At 45.4% G+C, this 6,237-nt stretch overlaps 1 long non-coding RNA gene across 1 annotated transcript; it reads right to left on the bottom strand.

Moving 5' to 3' along the window:
• Positions 1–3,563: 3,563 nt before the first annotated feature.
• On the bottom strand, positions 3,564–4,675 carry LOC135398086 (uncharacterized). Its single transcript, XR_010423988.1, has 3 exons — positions 3,976–4,675; positions 3,833–3,896; positions 3,564–3,756 (listed from the first exon to the last, which is right to left on the bottom strand). It is a non-coding gene; the product is annotated as an uncharacterized LOC135398086 (long non-coding RNA).
• Between the last annotated feature and the right edge of the window lie 1,562 nt (positions 4,676–6,237).

Genomic DNA, 6,237 nt, shown 5'->3' with positions numbered 1-6,237 from the left:
ACAAGGGAAGAGGGAGAGCGTAAAATTATTTCTCGACTCTATGTTGCTTCCTTCGTTGGGTTGTAAAATTGGAATGGTATCGGTTCTCATCAATGCAAACAGCGATCTTTTATTAAAAAAAAAATATCTCCACGACAGGAGGCTAAATCAATAGTTACACCTGACTTCTGCTGCTAAATTCACATAGACACACAAGAACCGTGCAGGTCTTTATATAGAGCTCTCTCACTGGGCCTAGAGATGCGAAGCCCCGAAAAAAAAAACGGAAATTTTGGGGAAAAAACCTGTTCTTTTCGGGTTTTTTCCTCGTCTTCGGAAAAATTGCCCAAAATTTCTAGGCGACAAAATTCAAAAATGTACTGTTCAAAATTACTTTTCAAATTCAAATTTCAAAATTCTGTTCAAATGTAAATGTACAAAATTCACTGGGATTCGAATCCGGGTACCTCCCAGTCCTCGACGTGACATAATTAGAGTGATGCCAAATGCACAAGCACTACGTACACCAATCATATATATACTCGGGCTCCGTGTACCGTTGCACCATGAAAGCAAGTTACAGCAACTTTATTTTGACGATAATCATTGCGGCGTTTCGTCGCCACAGGCGATACTCTATAGCTCTCTATACTTTGGTGATTGATGAGCAATGATCAGTTTCACAGTGAGCACCGATGTCTTAGGGTGTCCAGAAGGTGACCAGTGTTTTTTAGGGCATAACGTTGGTGAGCTGTGTTTGACCGCGGACCAAGCAATTTTGTCACGTGAAAATACTTCCTGATTGCCTCCGGCTCGCCACGTCGTCAAGTAAGTATTCTATACACCGGCGCTGTGACATTTTCAGGTGTCACTCTAACCGATCGACACTGCGACGTTTCGGCACGTGTAGTATATGCTCGCGTACAAAAAAAAAAAAAAAAAAAAAAGAGGAAAAAAAAAGAATCGCGTACAACACAATGGAAACAGGAATACCCGAGACGACAACACAAATACACTCGTAGGCGTTATTTCCCCCCACTATTTATTCGTGCGTTGTTCCGCAGTTTCTCTCCCATTTTCCCCGCACCAGTAACCGCGCATCAATACATTCCGACTGCCTTTTTTTTTTAATCTTACCATTTTTTTTCTCTTCTTACTCTCACGCTTCTATCGTTTCTATTTCGCACCTCTAGTCTTTTGCTTCTGTCCTCCACCCCGACAGACCCCTGGTTTGAGTGTTCCCAAAGTGGTATGAAGCAGATAAGAAAAGAGAGGACAAAAAGGGAGAGAGAGAGGAAAAAAGTACCATCCAAGAGGGCAGAACGGAACGGGGTGTCAGGATAATTGTTGGCCACCCTGGCCTCCACTTCCGGTCAAGATGGCCGATTACTTATTTATGCATCTGTGATTCTGTCCGCAGTTCGGTTCTCCTCTCCGTCTCGCTTTCTTTTTTTATGCATGCTTTTTGGGAACGCTATAGGAGGGAGTCGTTTTGACGAGTTAGGGTTACGAAAGCTTGTCTCTTCGTTTTTTTTTCTCTCTCTCTCCCTCTCTCTCTCTCTCTTTATTTATCTATTAATTTTTTTTTGTTATTCTCGTGAAGCTGTGGTGGTCAGTAGAAGGGGTCTGCGTGATGGACACGTAGGCACACAAAACATTCCCAAGTTAAATAGACAGAGAGAGAAAAAAAAGGGGAAAGGGAAAACAGAATGTGGGTGTATGCGGTTTTATTTTGCGCAAGCTGAAATATGAGTCCCCCTGCCGATGCTTGCCATATTTTTTGGTAGGTAGGGTTCTTCCCAAGCAGCACAAAGGACCGGGGCGAAGCCGGTCCAGCATCGGGAAAGAATCCTACAAAGTCGGGGGCATGCCAACAGCCGATACCGGTCCTTCCTCCAGTTTGCAACACCGGGATGATAAAGGACCGACATCGGCAGCAAGTATTCGGTCCCAGCAGTCCCCGACGGATCCCCGATAATGCTGGCCAGGGGGCTCCCCCATGCATATTTTAGCATTAATATGCTTATTTTTAATAATTACAATAATTTCGAGTGTAAACAGTGGGTGTGTAGAGCCCAACATTTTATTTTCGGAGAGGAAATAGACTGACACAACACTTGTAGCACCTCAATATACTAAACGACGAGTGGTGCACACTAAGCAGTCTGCCTGCATCACCCAATGTATGCCAATGTGTCTGAAATGAAAAACAAAAAAAGAGGGTATACAGACATATGCAGCCTGTCCGCATAACTACTGTCATTGGCAATGTAGCCTGAAAAGAAAAGGGTGGAAATGGTCTACCGTAATATCCAGCCTGCCTGCGTAACCACTGGCCCTTCAATGGTGTCTCAAAAGGGGGGGGGGGGAAACGTACCCAGTAAGAGGTGTCTCTGAAAGGAAACAAAAAAGGTATACAGTAGTAGGCAGTCTGCCTAACCACTTGCACTTCGGTAGTGGCCCAGAAAGAAATGAACGGCTTGTAGCATTAATATTAGACGTACGGTAAAATTGCTGCATGGGGGGGAAATGGTATACAGTAATATGCAGCCTGCCTGCGTAACCACTAGCACGTCAACGGTGTCTCAAAAGAAAGAAAAAAGCATACAGCAAGAGGCGGTCTGCCTGCACAAGTGGTGGTGTCTCAAAGAAAACGATGTTATGCAGTAAATAGGCAGTCTGCCTATCTGCTCACGCTTCCAGTACCCCAGACCCAACAATGAATGGCATGTAACATTAGACGTACGGAACAATTGCTGCACGTCAGCACAAAATAGTCTGTGCACGGTATGTGGAATGAGCTTATCAAAAAAGGTTAAAAGCACAGTGTAGGGATTACGAAACTCAAGAGTTACCAAGAGAAAATTTAAAATTATGAAAAAAATGACAAAGCCAACGACTGGGAGAAATGCAAGTCCAGGGGAAGAGAAAATAGTCACATCCAGCGGCTTTGGTGCAAATGACTAGCAATACTACAACGCGAACTGTAAAAAATGACAGCTGACGGGGGACTAGAGCAGACAGTCAAATGGGTGCAGCATATCCAGCGTCCCTTCACAAAAACGTCAATAAGCAAAAAAAAAAAAAACATGTGTCCAGGAGAAGCATCCCTATTGAAAAAAAAAAGCGGGACATCAGTCTGATGTGATTTGGGACACTGTCTTGATGCTAACACAGAGCTGCTCTGATGCTGATGTTAACACCAGCTGATGTTAGCATCAAGACAGTGTCCCAAATCACATCAGATCTGATGTTAACATCACAGCTGCTCTGATGATGATGTTAACATCAGAGCTGCCTGTGGAGCTGCTGATGCAGAGCTGTCTTGATGCTGATGTTGACATGAGAGCTGCATTGATGCTGGTTATGGCAATCTTGAAAATGCTGCAGTCTTGGTTCACTGAAATGTTCTGCAAAGAAAGCCCCTCATGCCTGCGGTATATGAGTACCGACAAGAACCCTCACGAAACAGGAGATAGCAGCAACAAATCACTTCACCACAACAATTCACCACTCCGGAGTACGTACCTTTTAACGCATATCCATTTATCATCAACATACCTGAGCGTTGAACTCACGGGGCACAAAAATTGGTAATGATCGAACGGTGAACAACAACGCAAAAGAGCACACCTAGGTCCTCATTTCCGGTCCAACTTGTCCTTCTTCCGAAAAAGCACTTCTAAGCGTTGTTATGTCGAGCAAGAGTCCCCACCGCATTTGAACACGGTGCTTGAGTTTCTCTTGCTGGAGGCCGCTGCGTCATACACGCTGAACCTGCATGAAATGTCGTTCCAGAAAATACGATGGCAGGACACCTATATGTAGAGCAGTGTAGAGACATATGACATACCGTCTGCACAAAGCATACAGTAGACTTCACTTGGCGTTCTATCTCCCTGTCGTTGTGCAGATCCCTGCAAATAGAGTAAAACGGACAATGAGAATGCATGGCGCAGTCGAACATATTACTTCACAGTTATATTAATTACACACCTGAAACGGCAAGAATCCTGAAGGCGAAGAACGATTTGGCTTCACATGCAAGGCAGCGTCTTCACTCTTTGACATGTCAAACGAGACCGACTGGTCTGCTCGCGGTTAGAAGAAACGCTTCCACTTACAGACAGTTGCAATATCAGACGGGTTGCAAGAACGACAGCATCAGGTGAGAACAACAATACAAAGCCTCTTAAACGCTTTAGACTTGCTGGAACGCTCGCAATTACGCGAACTACACGCGGCGACGAGAAACGACCGTTACAGCAGCCAAAGCGAACCCAACAAGAACAGCGCATGCGCGACAGGCAGCGCTGGCTGGTGGCATGAAGGCAAAGCGACGACGCGCGAGCGCGGGCGAGTGAGCCTGTGTTGAAATGGGCATGGAGCCAACATCTCCGCGCAATGGCTTGGCGGACGAAATATGACGACGGGTAGAATCGTACTACCTCTTGAGATTGTGGCCGTTCCAGGATCTTTCGAGAAATGCTGCTGTTTTCATAAGAATCACTGAATGTTGTGTTTGAAGCAAAATTGCAACATGAGATTGGCCAAAGCTAAGGTATTAGTTAGTTATGATTGTGAACAGATCGGCAGTGCAATCTGACAGTGAGAGATCGATAGAATCAAAAACAACAACAACAAAACACTCACTGTTTTGCCGACCCTTTCTCTAGTGTTCTTTCTTTCTTTCTTTTTTTTTTTTGTTATAATGAAGGAAAGCAAGGTTAAATGCTACATTTTTCTTGACTGTGTGCGATGGTGTACATCACAGGTTCCTCATGTGCCATGAATCTACTTAAAAGCTGCTGATGGTGTCAGGGCATCACACTTATAACAGTGACCAGAATGCGGCAGGAGTACTTTTGAGGCACTCTGGCCACGTTGACCACAAAACGGCGTTCCATACTCCCTCCGAACCAAACTTTGCAAAACTTGTAGCACAGAAACATTAACAACACACACGCCGGCCATTTGCGCCCAGCAATGACAACGAAAACAAAGATGATGGCGATGGCAGTCGCGGTAGCCCAAATGCAGGGAGCTCCAGCGTAGTCTTTGCGGGTTTCGGTGCAGCGGTTTTCGTCCGATCAGTTCGACTTGCTAAAGCTCTCTTCGTTTCGTTTCACGTGAGTTTTTCGTTTCTGGGATTCGGTCGTTTCGTTCGGGCGTGGCCGACTCTTCCCGAGTATCTTGTACTTGCCTGCTTTGCAGTGAGGCTCCATTAATACTTCTGTTCAGGGTACTGCGTGTGCATGTTTTCTGTCATACAACACAACACAACACATGAAGTGAACTGCAGCCCAATGTTTGAAAGAGTTACCTCATACCAGACAGCCAAATTCCTTCCTGAAGGGATGCTTCACTGTCTCGTACAGCTTGGGACAAAAGTTTCTGAAGCACGGGTGTTTTGTATTTCACTTCTCCACGCCTCCCCTGCGGCTTAAGGGGAACACTTGTTGAACAGAATCCTTGGGCAGATTTTTCCCAAGGATTCTGTTCAACAAGCATTCCCCAAAGGTGGCTGGGAGAAGTCCAATACAGAATACCCGTGTTTCAGAAACTTTGTCTCAAGCAGTACCATCCGATCACGTGTTACCGAATCTGCATAAACATCGGGAGACGAGCGGGAAGAAATACTTAGCCAGTACACCACAGCAGATCGGGACGTTAACGGGGATCCATCGGGAAAGAATCCTGGCCGGGACGCAAACGGGAATCTATCGGGAAAGAATTCTGACCGGGACACGAACGGGGATCTATCGGGAAATAATTTCATGTAGTTTCCCTCTCCCTCAATTCTTCCCCCTCACATAGTCGGGAAGCAGTCGGGCTTGTGACGGCGATATCGGCCACCTCGAACCCATCATCCCCGTTACGTTCCCAGCCGAATCCCAGTCCTTTGTGCTGCTTGGGTTCTCTTTTTATTTTCTATTTTTGTGGACGCGGAGAAGTTTGCAAACAGCGATGTTTCACTCGGTTGACCATCGTTTTCGGTGGATGGCAAATTGATTGATCTGTCTTCGTTCGATCTCTATCTGTCAAAAACGTTTGATCTGGGGGTAGGTCGCTTTTTTTTGTGTGTGTGTAATGTATGCGTATGATTGATTTCATAGGAGAATCATTGCTGTTGGTGCAGCTATTTACTTGAGCGACGTAATTTCTATATCTCGGTGAGAAGTCTGCATTTTGTCATGTCCTTTTGTACGTTACGTTCTGTGTACTCCATTGATTTCAGCTGTGTGCCGAGAACATGTA

The sequence above is a fragment of the Ornithodoros turicata genome, chromosome 6, assembly GCF_037126465.1.
Source record: "Ornithodoros turicata isolate Travis chromosome 6, ASM3712646v1, whole genome shotgun sequence".
NCBI lineage: Eukaryota > Metazoa > Arthropoda > Arachnida > Ixodida > Argasidae > Ornithodoros > Ornithodoros turicata.
The sequence above is the reverse complement of the archived record's forward strand: the minus strand, read 5'-3'. Positions and strand labels throughout refer to the sequence as shown.